Genomic DNA, 15437 nt, shown 5'->3' on the forward strand with positions numbered 1-15437 from the left:
ATGTAATGTGACATCAGTTTATACATTTTGACAAACCTACACAATGGAAGAGCAGGAGTGCAATAGATGCATTTCAATGTAAACTTACACAGATTGAGTTTATCAAGATGTGAGTATTACAGTAGCTGGAGAAAAGGGTGTAATATAAATGTCATGGGATGTATTTCCTTGGTCAGTAGGTACGTAATGATTTATAGATAGGCGAGCCTTACATTTCATTTGTTATTTTTTTTTGTCCTGGATGAGAAAGACGTAAAGGGAAAGTGACTTGTTAGTGTAAAAGTAGAGTTGTTGACAGAGAGAGAGGTGAGGAAGGAAGAAATAGTAAAACAAAAAAGAAGAATGGTAGGTAATGAAGGAACAGCAGACGGACAGAGATAGACATGAGTTGGAAGGGAGATGGAGGAGAGAAGAGAGGAAGGTGCTAACACTGATAGGAGTGAAACTGAATTATTTCTACATCATTCCCCTCAAGAGGAGAGCTATTTTCCTAGTGCTGAATACTGTTATAATTCAAGCTTCTTGTGAGGTTATATAGGCAGCAAATAGGGTGGGGCAGTGAAGATGTTTTTACATCCTTTGGAGAGAAATGGGGGAGACTCTTACTTTTTCGTCAGTAGGATAATGTTTATTTTTTAATAGTAGTCCATTATTCATCAGGAATCAGATGTCCTGATAGACAGACATTTTGAGGTTCAGCTTTTCCATGACATTGATTGTTGTACATGTCTCCTGAAAACAAGTCATTCCAAGTAACAACCTGTTCGCCAGTTGAAGGAATGTACTATTGCTTACATTCTGCTCCCTTCAACAGTACAATAGATAATGAATGGTAAATGCATTCACAGTGGAAAAAAGAGGTGGGAAGGTTCCTACATATTTCCCCCATTTCCTCACAGTCCATGTCTTGTGCTAAAGTTATCTGCAAGAAGGCCGTGTGACTTTGTTAGTCCTGGCCCTTCAGTCTTTGGCCTTCTCATGCACTATACTGGTTCATTTACTACTTTTTTTTGTTAGAGTGGTGGCATGCCTCCCACCTGAGAGTTTCCTGATGCATTAATTCCTTTCCCTTGGCGTAATTCCCCAGGGAGATACTGCAAGTGGAAGAGGTTCTCCCTATGACTGAGAACTATATTTATCCTTCTCTGTGTATAACACTCAAAATTTACTTGACCTATCTCAGCATGTTTTTAATTTTAAGCCTGAGTTTTTCCTTCATCAGGGTATATGGTTTAGTCTTCCCATGTATCATGATCTAGTGGAAGGGCAGGACTTTTGATCAACTTAGAGTGATGAAGCAGTTTCTGAAGTGATCCTTCGTCCCTGTCCGTGGTGAAGAACAAGTCCACAGTGGGACCAGAACTTAAGAGATTTTTGTCATAATATGCACCTTTTGAAACATTTTAATAAATTTGAAGTTTGTTTCCTGAAAGATGGTGTTCCTGTTGGCCCTCCCTTAAGGCTGTCAGATTACTGAATTTCTGGCTTTTAAATGCAGTCTTACCTGATCTTGTTTATGTATTATTTAAAATCCAAAAGTCACAAAAGACTGAACACTGCTGGAGTCAAACACCTTCTATTTATTTAAAACACCAAACACATAAAAGATAGAGTTAAGACTTGAGAAGGGTTTGCGAAATTTGTTTAATTTTGCACTGACATTATACCAAGGGGAAGATTATTCTATTGTCTTGATATCGTACTGCTGGAAGTAGCTTTACCACCGAGATTGATGGGAAGAAGAGGGCTGGTTATGTGAGAATTAAGTGCAGCATACATGAGTATATACCATGTAAGAAGTAACTGAATAATGGAGAATTGTTTTATAAAATAATAGAATGAGCAAGTTACAAGTCTAAGAATGTTAAATAGTCAAGTCCAGGCAGGATGGTCATTAAGAGAAACACAGGGATGAAGCCTTATGGTGTGACCTGAAGATTTTGATTTGGCTGCTTGAGCTGCAAGAATAGATCATTTTCCAGTTTGTAAAGAAAATAATTTAGGAAGTAAAATAGCCCCTGTTGTACTTACTCATACGTGTGTGTGTGTGTGTGTGTGTGTGTGTGTGTGTGTGTGTGTGTGTGTAGTATTTTTATGTGCAGTATAATAAACCACATTTCTGATTGTTTCTGGACACAATACTTTTGATATGAAGATCAAACTAAAGGTCAAGATCATATGTAACCCCAAGAAGTTTGATGCATCTTACAAGGGGCCTGCTTTTAAAATTAAGAGTGCAACAGGCTGAAGAAGTTCATGACCATAAACTTAGATGTATTTAACAAAGGCTGATCAAGTCATCTTCATATTCTTGTAGGTTAGCAGGTTTATAGTCGAGTAACTATTAGTATTAACAGGAATACTAGGGATTATCTCCCATTAGGATTGTCTTCTTACCTTCTCCGTAACTCATTTTTTTATCCTTGTCTTCACCCTCAAACTCCCTATTTTTCCCCTAAGTTTCTTTTTCTCAGCCTTCACTCATTTTTGTCCTTTTTCTCTCTGAGTTGTCTTTACCATTTTTTAAAACAGGAGAATACTTATTTTCCATTCCCTCTATGTTCACAGTCATTTGTAGTTCCACGTTTTGTGATCGATGAGCACATTCAGAGAGACTAGCTAGTCATTACCTTGGCTGGTGACTGGGATGGTTTTGAAGTTACAAAACAATCCTGTCCAGCTCTCTTGACAGTTCAGTCCTGTTTTGTCACCAGAAGGTTAGTACATACCTTTCCAGTGTGGTGACAGGCATGCCACAAGGGTGACAACTGCTTTCAGTGTATGTTTCAGAAAAAAAGTCCATGGTGGACAGCTTTGCTACAGCCACTTGGTTATAACTGCATACTTTTTACAAAGCACTCTAAATGGGATGTCCACTTCAAGAGAAGAGCATTTTTCATGGGAGTTATAATTCAGGCATTGTGCATTAACATCTTTCTAGCCTCTTTTTTGCCACTGCTTGGGTTTCTCCAGAGGTGTTTGACTCATTTGCAGACCCCCCCCCAAAATATACAGTATAACAGGTATGCGAATAATCAGCTTATTTATAAATGTTAGCTTATCATCTGCAATGGCCCCCTGTCCCCCTTACAGAGGATACATCCAACTGCTACATCATGGCAGCAGATCCACTGATAAGTAAGGTTCATATTAACCTTGTCTGTGCGTGTGTTTTATTGTAGGTATAGTCCCTTTTTAAAATGGGGGGGTGGGGTGGAGAACAGACAACCAATTTTATGTGTGTGCCCTTTACCTCCTGCACAGAGCTACTTTGGGCCTAAGGGGGAATACGAGTCTTAAGCAAAGAAACTTGAGATTTTAAAGAAAGGCACAGGAAGGATGTACTCAATCATTCCATCCACTTTGGAGGTCCCTCTTGAAGATCATCTGATATGCTGAGTTCTCCCATATTTACTATTTGCTGCTAAATTAAATTTAGCTGGAAATGTATTTAATATTGCTGTTCTGTTACAGGTTTATTTTGTGTGTACAGTTACAAACGACACTTGAATGTAGCTTACATTCTGTGTGCATGGAGGAAGGGAAGAGGAGAGTATAAGGGCTAAAATACTGTTGTAGAATATCAAACAAATACAGAAGGGCCCAGGGAATCCCAAAGGTGATCATATATGGAAAATATTTTGTTATGTTTGTGTTTATGTAAATGGTGTGTCACAACATACATACATTTGTGATAGTGGTCCATTTTTTTCAGAGCCATATGTTTGCATTCATGCTGGTTAACTACAGAGCCAAGTTAACATCATGATGTGAAATAATAAAAATTTGAGTCTTCAGTACTGATGTGTTATCAACCCAGTATGCGTGCTTATGCCATACGTTGTTCCTCTACTGCTTCATTAGCCTGTTTCAGGTACTTATAGCCTGCCTAATCTGTGACAAAGCTTGAATGTAATAACAGAATACAACTACGCCTAAGTTTAGAAGTATTTATAAGCAACTTAACAGTCTCTAGAACCCTGTTGTGACTTATTATGCTTTTTAAGATAGCTGTAACCTACAGTGAGATTATCCTGTTTACCTTTAATTAGATCCTAGTCCAGAAAATCCACACAGTAAATTATCCAGAAGCACTATTCTGTTCTGTTTACAGCAGGCATGAGGAAGTAGCCATTGGATATACATTTAGTAAATGCAAAAGTATCATGTCATTTGTCAGCTGGGGCTTCAATAGTACCACTGCCAGGCAGAGCAACACTTAGTCCTTTAACTCAGTTTAATAGACCGTATCAGTTCAGTGGCCATCTTACATCATAGTTTTTATTAGAAGTCATTATGTGATAGAAGTATACTGTATGGGGTTGATGAAAATATGTATACTATTTCCTGTTTGTGTCATTGGACCTTGTATGCTCATTTGTGGTTTTGCCATGCATGTGCTAACAGTGTCATATTGCACTATGAGGAAGTATTACTGTTACTTTTATGAGCACCCAAAGTGTTTCCCTTTTACATAAACACACACGCACACATACATAGATATACATGCATGTTTACACTGTAATAGGAATACTGAATAGGAAGACATTACAAACTTAAAGTAGAAAGAAGTAAATGGGTACTTTTTGACGGAATGGGACCCAGACAAGGTCATGATGGGAAGGGTAATACCCCATGCTACCTGGCAGTTCTGTTACTGAGCTGGGGCAAAGGGCCTTTAGAAGGCTACAGGTCTTATGTGACAGTTTGAATATATAAGGTAGAATCACTGTAGTGCTGTGGATGACTGTCAGTCTTTGGGATTGCACTTAGGCTGATGCTTTTTCAGCACATCAAATTGTCCAGCCCTTCAGATAACCATATTTCATAGTTATGGTTTCCTTGTCCTATCTCATCCCTTTTAACACATATACTATCAAAAGGCTTACCCTTTTGCTGCAGTGCTAACTGGAGAAGTTTGGAGAATCAAAACTGAAATGCATCTAAAATTCTGCTCTGTTTTACGAATATGCCATGTTATTTAGTGTTCATAATGTTTTGTTAAGTTATCTGTATGCAATTCTCCTTTTTTCCACCTTTTGACAGGTACTTTTGCTGAATGCTGTAACGCTCTTTTTTATGTTGTGCTGTGTTTTATCAGTGCCATGGACAGTGTGGAAATTACCATTCTGTTTTGTATTTTCAATGTTTCAGTGCAGGCTAGTAAAACAGGAGTGAGTAGAAATGCCATAACTCTCCCTCCTTGATGTAGGATTGTGTTTGACAGTGGTAGATGTTATATTAGTAACCATATCATACACAACTGATTGAAAGTATATTAAGTATGATATGTTGCAGTTAATGTGAAAGGTGCCATTTATGCATATGTGTACGTGTGTGTGTACGTGTGTGTGTGTGTGTGTGTGTGTGTGTGTGTGTGTGTGTGTGTGTGTGTGTGTGTGTGTGTGTGTGTGTGTGTGTGTGTGTGTGTGAGAGAGACTACCCTTTGTTTTCCCCATCATTCTGTTAGTAGGTGTTTTGCTAGTCCGCAACAAATGTAAGAAGGTTGCTGTCACCACCCTCCATATATGTACGTATATATGTGTGTGTGTGTGTGTTTTTGTTTCCTGGAAAACTCTGTAATCATTTAAAACAACGTTATGCTTCAGCATTGTTTCACATTACAAGAGGCAGTAGTAATTCTTAAAAAATGTATATGTATGTATGTACACCAGAGTGCAGTATTGTTTGCATTTCTGGAATAGTCCAGATTTCCTCAGACTCCAGATAAAACTTCCATACGCAAAAGCCAATGTACATTTTATTCTTACTTGCATGTACATTTAGCCATTGTTTATGACAATGTTTTCCCATTAAGGCTGAAAGATCCTTTAAGGGCAAGTAATTAACTAGCTTCAGTTACAGTCTGGTCTGTCTTTTCCACTTGCCAAAAGCTGAATATATATGCTTGGTACCTATTTGAGAGTTTATCTGAGTTTATATTCTGTGATTGCCAAACTCTGGGCTGTCTCATGTAAGTGCTATTAAGCTATATCTGCTTGAGTTGTTAGCTGAGGTGGATGTAAAAGAATCCAACAGCACCTTTTGAAAAGAGTAGGAGTTTTTTTATCGATTATAGCAGCGTGCCTACACTGTTTGCATTACATACATTATTTACAATTGATTACATCTGACAGTACAACATCATATAACTTTGTATATTTCAGTTATTCCCCCTACACTCTTTTTTTCCACAACAAAAAACATATCTTCTTCAAAATTTTAGACAATACCCATTTCCCATTATATTTTATCTCATTCAGTCCATATCACCCATAAAACAATTTTCTGCCAGTTTCTTTCACTTTGTGTTTTTTTATAATACCCATATTTTACTGTATTCATATCTTTCACAGTTTTAAAACATTCGTGCATTCATTTCACAATTTTTCCCACAATTCTCTTACTCTCATACAATTCAAGAAAACATGTTCCGTTGCCTCAGTTTCTCCACAGTAGTTGTATACCTCTCTTGAATCCTTTTGTAAGGCATATTTGCTTTAACAGCCAGTTTACTTAGTCTCCACATAAAATCTTTGCATTCATTCATTTTTATGCTCCATACAAGCCATGTTTTAACTGCATTTCTTTTTTCATTATTTGTTTCCAGGGATAGATATAATAGCATGTCCTCATTACGTTTTGATACCATTCTTGTCTGTTTTCTTCATTTCTTATTTTTAATTTCCATAACATCTTTTGATATTCTTTAATCTCATTATTTGCATTATTCTTCCATCTTTTCCCATATGTTAAATTTTCCCAGATATCGTTATACTTGACTTTCAGTATATCATTTACTGTGCCCCTATTTTCTTCTTTTAATCCTCACAACATTTTGTAAGAATTCAGCAAAGCTGCATGGACTGTAGGATTTATGAACCCTAGCCCTCCTCCATCCTGAACATACAGAATTCCTCTCCTCACAGGCTTTAGTCTTGAACCCCATATAAATGAAAATATAATCAATAATTCTTTTTTATACTTAGATGGGATCATGTATATGCTTTCCAAATGGGCAATCTTACTTAACAGAAGAGTTTATTAAATATACCCTTTTCTTGTATGATAATCTATTTGATCTTCAAAATATACATATCTCTTTCAGTTTTTGTATCAATCTCTCCCAATGTGTTTCCTTCGAATCCCTGATGTCCCACCCGGTCAGAGAGAGGTTGCAGCCTTAGAAATCGAAAAGCTGCTAAGAAAAAGAGTTATCGAACCAGTCCCATCACACCAAAGATGATCCGGCTTTTACTCTAGGTTCTTTTTAGTACCAAAAAGACAGGGGACTGGAGACCAATCCTGGATCTCAGCTTACAAGTTCATCAAACCTCAAAAATTCCGGATGGTCATGGTACAGTTCATTCTCCCCTTTCTGGGGAAGGACAACTGTATCTGCTCTGTAGACCACCAGGATGCATATTACCACATAAAGATGGAGAAATGCTCATGGAGATTTCTCTACATCTGGCTGAGAGCCAGTCTTTATCAGTTCAGAGTACTGACCTTTGACCTCTCAACAGCCCCCGGAGTGTTCCCCAAATGTATGGCAGTCGTAGTAGCTCATCTCCGACTACAAGGATTCCAGGTGTCTCCATATCTAGACTATTGGCTCCTTACTGCCACGTCCAGGAATCTTCTCAATCTCTCTTACACTCAAGGCCTTGCTCTTCGCCTAGGTATCATTATCAACATGGACAAATCACATGTCTCCAACAAGAGTACTGGAATTCATTGGAGTGATCTTCAACACAACGCTCTGTCAAACTTCCCTTCCTCCTCACAGGCTTTCAAAAATAAGAAACCAGATTCAGGTCCACCTCCCACAGACATTTGTACCAGCATGCCTTGTACTACAACTATTGAGCTCTATGGCAGCAACCATTACATTAGTACCACTGGCAAGGTTGCACATAAGACTATTACAGTGGCTCCTTTCATCACAATAGTCGATCTTAACCCCACCCACTCGACCACATGATACGCCTTACAAATCTTTGCAAGAAAGAAATGCTGTGGTGGATGAAGCCAGGAACAAATCTTTGGTGTCAACTATTCTGTCTTCCCCAGCCCAGGGCAATGGTGACCATGGATGCTTCCCTGTTGGGGGGGGGGGGGGGGGCATTTCCAGGGAAAGACGGTCCAAGGCACCTGGTCCCCCATGGAGGCCAATTTGCACATAAATGTCTTGGAATGGAGGGCAGTTCTCTTAGCGTTGCAAGCGTTCCACACATCCCTTCCTTCCGGGACCATTGCAGTTCAATCGGACAACATGTCAGTTGTCTGGTACATCAACAAACAAGGCGGAACCAGGTCTTACCCTCTGTGTCGGGAAGCCATGAATATTTGGCATTGGGCGATGGCTTCCAACCACTTTCTCATAGCAATGCACATTCCCGGGAGTTCCAATCTTATTTCAGACAATCTGAGCAGGAACATTTTGATGCCTCACGAGTGGTCCCTCAATCCAATAATAGCAGATCAGATCTTCGATTATCACTGTTATTACTTTTATACTATAATGGTGGGCAAACTCGATCTGAAGAGACTATAAGAGGGGCATTGTGGGTAGGTCTTAACTGAGAGTTTGTGGCTGTTCTGAGCTTGGTACCGGCCGTGTCGATTCTGAGGATGGAACCAAAGTCCTAACAGTATTGAATGAATAAAGATTTACAACACAGATGGAACATTATGGTAAGACATAACTTCTTTTTTTCCTTTCACCCTTCTCCCTATTGAACTTTTTTTTACCTCTTACTATTTTCCAACTTCTATCTTCCTCTTCTCTTGTTTCCAGTACCGATTCCTCATCTTCATTATTTTCATTTTTTTTTTTAGACATCAATTTCATTTTTGTCTTGTATATTTTGTTTTTCTTGTTCATACTCTGCATTGTTTTTTATGTGCTGTACATGTTCTTGTATCTGCTCTTACACAGAGTCATGCCCCGTTCTCCCACATTTTTTACACATAAAATCACATTTATTTGCTTCATGTCCCACTTTCCCACAAACAAAACATCTTTTCTTATCACAATTACTTATTAAATGGTCATTCTTTCCACAAAAAAGCAAGCTTTTGGCTGCCCCTTATATCTTACATGACCTCTATTTCCTTCAACATTTATTACACTTGGAATATGCACAGTATTATTATTTTCCATCTTTAAAATTATCCCACATTCCTGCCCCCTAGTTCATAAACCTCTATCCTCATATATTTTCATAATGTCCAACACTTCTTTACAAATAACTTAATAATAAACAGTCTTTCAATGCTTCCTTATCCACTTCAGTTTGAAATTGAACAGCAGTTCTTTTTTTAGCCTCTCTATTAAAAGTCTGCACCACATAAAAGTTCCACGGACTACAGTCTTTCTTTTTTTCAAATTTCTCTAAAAACATTCCATATATTGTCCAGTCTCAAAGATAATGTCACAATAACTCTCTCTTTTAAGATGAATAAAAGTTCTTACCTCGTTGGGTGATATTCCCAAGGGTTCAATAACTGTGTCCGAGACCTTGTATCTTTCGAGTTCTTTTTCTTTCTTACTGCTGAGTCGTACAACAAACTACTTCTTCATGACTTCTGTTCTTCCTTCCCCCTGTCTTTTCTTTCTTTCCTTCTTTCACCAGTGATGCATACGATTTTCTCTCTTCTGTAATTTCTCTCACCTCCTCTTCCGGAATCTTGTCACCCCATGATGCCACCTCTTTACTTTCCGATTCACTCTGCATAATCATTTCTTCAAGATAAACATCCCGCAACCCTCTCAATTTGAGGGTTGTAACTATACACTCCAGCCTTGACCCAGAAAAGAGATCTTTTTGAAATAGGTACTCAGAATCTTGTGAAGGTGCGATTACCTTTACATCGTCATTCTCCTTCACTCCAACTATCTCCTCCTTCGTCAACAACTCAACCGATCCTTCAACCACAGTCTCATTATTTGAACAAAAACTCTCTGACTCCACTCTCTTCTGCACACACTCATCTTCTTTTTTCCACTTGTCATCACACATTCATGCTGCCTCCATTTTCCTTCCAGTTTCTCTGAGTCGCCTCCACACCCAGAATGGAAACAGGAAGTGTAGCAGCAAAACAACTTCTCCGCACTCTCAGAAAAGAGTAGGGGAAGTTCATCGATGCCCTGGCCAAATTTCCCTAGTTTAGTACTACCACCACCTGGGGTCTCCCCTGAAAAGAGGCCACTAACCTAGTGGAACCTACCAAAAAACTATGGATGGATAAAAATGAAATAAATTTATAAATATAAATAGACAGTAATGTCACATATGAAAATGATGTGCAGCAGGCCCTTGCAGTTACAGCTGTTGGCACTATTTTCAGTGCTTTAGGCATGTTTTAATTATTTTGTTTATGCTGGTTATCATTGTTTCTGTTTATTTGAAAGGCTTTAACAGCTTTAAGTCCATTTTTTTAAAATCACTTTTGCCCTGCACTTGCAACCTCTGAAACTGCAACTTTCAAAGCAAGTTCAGCCAAAAGAAATTGTCTTTTAAAATGCTTTGCAGCAGTTAGAATTTATGTTTTGAAAGAAATGTACCGGGTTAAATTGCTTAGTTAGAAATATTTGTTTTAGTCAATTTTTTACTCATAATTATGTAGTATTAGAAAACCATTTATGTATATTTTGTAAGGAAATGCGAAGCATCCGTAACTGAGAACTGCACTTTTTTGAAGCTCTTCTTCTTCTTTTGGCTTTTCCCGGTTAGGGGTCGCCACAGTGGATCACCTGTCTGGTCATGATTGGCAGTGGAGTTTTTACGGTGTCGAGTTGCCAGCCCGGCACCCAACCTTCCACAGAAGGCACACACTCATGTCTAGGGCCAATTTAGAGTGTCCAATCCACCTACAGCACTTTTTTCAAGCTAATGCCTAAAAATGAATTAATGATTGTTATAAGTTGATGTCACCCTTATGCTGTCCTGTCTTAATTTAAATGTTGCCAGTGTAACTCAAGAACATAACAGTTTAACAACCCACATTTTTGCTGTGGACTTAACTGGCATGTACATGGTGTATATGTTGTTTTGACAGAGATGCTCTTGTAACCAAGGTAATGTCCTTAACTAACCCAAAAAAAAAAAAAAATCAAGTATAAAGCAGTACTCTTCAAAAAGTCCCCCCTCCAGTACTAAAAAAATGTTATCTGTTTTTAAACATCAAACCGTTGCTATTAATTTCATGTATCAGAAAACTGTTATCTATAGAAGAGGTAATTGTCTTAGATTTGGCTGCAGTGTGGGAATCTGCAGGCAATGGTTTAATTCTTGTATTTAAAATGCTTGGTTATCTGCCTCATTTTGCTACAGCGGCAAAAGAAACACACCAGACTCCTCCAGCAGACCACAACTGAAATGAACGGGCTGGAAACAGCACAGCTGAATAAACAAGTATAGTTTAATTTCTAAGCGTTTTCACTTTCAGTAAAGGCAACTTCAGAGATAAAAACAGAACACAGGAAGCAAATCTGTTTAAATGTACCTCTCAATGGGTATTTAACCAATAAAAACTCTTATCTAGAACAAATGCAGCAGCATTTAAAGTGACAGTGCATATATACGAAGCACAAATAAATGCACGTAGAACAGACACAAAAGGCATAAAACTTAATACTGTGCTACTTGAAAGTGTAAAATACTTAAATACTTATTTTATTTTAGCAGCTCTTGCTTTTAAAATTCAGTTTAGATATAACGTGTAGTTTAATCTGGGTTTATAAACTGCATTTAACCAGATCTGCCAGTTTAATTCCTTCTGTTATAATAACAGTTCACTATCTCCCCCTCTGTCCGACATACACACCCTGTCAATAATGAAAAAATAAATCTTCTGAAATCTGGACAGTCCTTAGTATTTTTAAAAAGAGCATTTGTAGATTTGGATTTTTTTATATCATAAACATGTTCATAAATCCTTTCCCTAAGCCTTCTAGTGGTTTTATCTATATAGAATGCAGAGCAAACTGAGCATGTAGCAAGGTAAACAACCACATCCGTATGGTGCGTTTCTTTTGCCATTGGAGTTTCACCTTACATTGGGCAGCCTATGAGTGGTTACTAGTCATTTTCCTACAGTCTTTAGTTTACAGTGTTTTTTTCTTTTCAATTTGTGGGTGGTTTTGAATCCCATAGCTACTGCTTGTTAATGAGTGCCGTAAAAACTGAACCAAGTAATTAATTTGCAAAATCCTAGGAGAAATACTGAGAAGCCCTGACACTCACTTTATTAATTTTTGCTATCCAGATGAATCCCAATAAACTCTTTTCAGAGTTAATCTCAATAATGCCTCTGCCCTGCGCACACACTGTTATGGTTTTACATTCTCAGCTTTAGCTTGATTCCACTGCAGTATGTCACATGACCAGTAGACACTCCTATGGGGACTTTTGTTTGCTAGCCCCATTATATTACCTAGTACAGTTTTAAAGAGTGTGTTATGCTGTACATTTTGTTGGTGAGGATCACATTTTTTTTCATATTCTGTAGTCATTTTGTTTTGCTTGCTTAGCTGCTGCTGTAACGGAGGATTGCCTATAATTTGCAGTGAAGTGAACGAGGTTGTCTTGTTATTTGTCTGTGGCCCCCTTTGTGTGCCATTCAGCTAACCATCAGTTACTCTGTTCGTATTGTACCTATTTACCTTAATGTCCCTGGTACTACCCCCTGAGGCTGGGATTGCACCATTGGCAGGCTGTGAGAGGAAAGTAGGTCACAGTATGGCAACCTGGAGCATCACATACTCTGTCTTGGATCCCAGGGGATTTTTTTGTGTGTCCTAACTGGGAGATGGCACTCGTTTCACATGCAACATCCATCAGGTACAGTCTCTTAGAGGTTCATAGATTAGTGCTAGGCAGGCTGCCCTTGTGGACTATTTTAAGCCTAGCCAGTTACCCCATGTGAGAATCAAACCCTGCACCTTGTGTTTGTAAGGTAAAAACCTTAACCATTATGCCAACCTCCCACCCTTTCTATGCTGAACTTTTAACAGCATTTTGCCTTGCAATTGTGGCATTGCTGTTATCACAAGGGGTGTATCAAATTTCAGGCGGAAACCCCACCCTACCTTTGTTTGGATGTGCTACAGACTGATCGTAAAGAGGTGGCTTTGGTTTCTTGAAGTAGTGTAAGTCTGTAATGTCTTGAAACAGTTTACAAGGAAGATCTGAGTGTTTTCACTTAGACAAGTGCAAGTGAACTCTTTAACCCTTTGTTAAAGCCATACACCCGAGTTTGCAGTGATATAGTTAGTATTAAATTTCTCAACTCATCACTGAAGGCTGTACAGAAGTTAATGTTGCTGCGGGCTAGTTTTCATGGCACAGTTACTCTAATGCAGTGATGGCAAACCTATGACTTGCCACGACATTTTGGGTGACACACCAACACCCAAGTTACTAAAAAAACTGAATGAACAAAAATACAAGAAATATGTGGCCCTGCACTTATTAAAACTCAGCAACAAAAAAGTCATTAATTGATATTAAATCAAATGCAGTGTGTTACATTTTTTTTTTCAGTTCAATTCAAAATTACTATTAAAAGTAGGGTCATTTTTGGTGCATTATTTTAAGCCCAATTATCAGTGCACATATCGTTTTCCCTGTTGTAAGTCATTGATTTTTCTTTTACTTTTATAATACATAGCAGCACACATGATTGGACTGTATTTTTTTAAATAAATGAATATGTAAAGAATTGTTTCTCTTTTACTTGGTGGAGAGTGACATGCTTGCAGAGTTACGACAGGCATTTTCCAAATTTTTGACACACCGAGCCCAAAAGGTTCGCCATCATTGCTATAATGGCACCTTTGTGTTGTCACTTGCTTTCTTGCATATGAATGCTGCAGTCATCCCTTGCACATAAAGTTGTCTATCTTAGTCAGTGTTAAGATAACAGAGAGAAAGCAAGAATCCATAATGGTAGTCAGCAGCCTGTGGCCATTTCAGTTGTTGCATTAAGTTTTATGTCGTTATTTCTGCCTTCTGTGTGCAGAGCTAGTCCCTGGCAGCTTGGATCATGTCATTCACCTGGAATTTGCCATTAAGTGAGACATCAAAAGACAAAGAAATGGAACAGTTTCAGAGTGAGAATGTCCAATCAAGTATAGTTATATGTGAGGTGAATGACTTACTGATAGAACTGAAGGCAGCTACAGCTGAGTTGAGAAGTATGTTAACACACCTGCTTTAAACACTACATTTTCCAAATATTGCCATGCTAGTTAAGAGCTGCACGTAATGTCTTAACTTTCACTTTAGATCGCAAACAGTGATTTTTTTTTTTTAACATACAATTCTTTTTTTTTTTTTTTTTTTTTTTTTTTTTTGAGTTAGAGTGATTTGGTTTTGCCCTAGCACACATTAAATTTGTTGTTGTCAGTGAATGCCATGTTCATTCACAGAGGTTGACATCCTGAGGGATATGTCACTGGAAATAGCCATTTATGTCCTGCTCCATTCTTGTTATGGTGTCACATTACTGCACAGTACTGCTCTCTCTTGGTAAAGTGAGAGCACTCCTTCCATTGCAAATAATCCCATCTGAAATGCACAGTAAAAATGAACTGCACACTAACTGTTCCTTGAACAAGCCACAAGATAGTGATCTGTACATACAGAACTAAGAACTGCCATTTATGAGAGATTGCGCATCCCTTTTTTCTTTAGCAGATGGATCACTATCTCACTTTTAAACCATCATTTATTTCATTGATGTAGTAACATACATGGCTGAGTGAGCAGCTACAAGTCAGTGATTAAAGAATGCATTAGATTCTGTTCACAGTGTAAAAATCTCCACAGACAGTGCTAGTTTTCTGCCTCAAGTTTTTTAGTAATACTTAAATTGGCTATATCTGGCATAATATAAGGCACATTCTGTCCATTGGTGAGGTTGCTGTGATAATTAGTCATATTTTGTCTCTCAGTCCCTGATGACATAAGGACACCTTCTCGTCTCAGTGTTGGGAATCTTACCTGAAAGGGGGAAAAACATTTGTTTCCATCATAGTTTAGATAGTTCCAGGATTCTGTATCCATTAAGTTGCCAGAGCCTGAGCTGAACTTGATACACTAAACACAGTAGAGCATTATGCTTAGCAAGACTGTACTGACTGGCATTTTATGGAAGCAGAAATTAGTAATGATTGTAGAAGCGAACATTATATGAAAAAGTGGGTGGAGGATCTTTCACTCAGGGATATCTTAACATGAGGCAAGAGGCAAAATGTAACAGAACACATGGCCCCTGTATCTCTGGGCCAGATAATGGGTGAATTTCTGATTTTCTAGCCATTGGTCAGGGTTACACTTAAATAGGGTTAGGAATAGACAGGTTCCCCATCCATGTAAAGAAGAGTCCATCCCTAACCTTGACCAAAGGATGAGAAATTAGAAATTCAC

The sequence above is a fragment of the Protopterus annectens genome, chromosome 1.part1, assembly GCF_019279795.1.
Source record: "Protopterus annectens isolate FY-2018-M chromosome 1.part1, PAN1.0, whole genome shotgun sequence".
Lineage (NCBI taxonomy): Eukaryota > Metazoa > Chordata > Ceratodontiformes > Protopteridae > Protopterus > Protopterus annectens.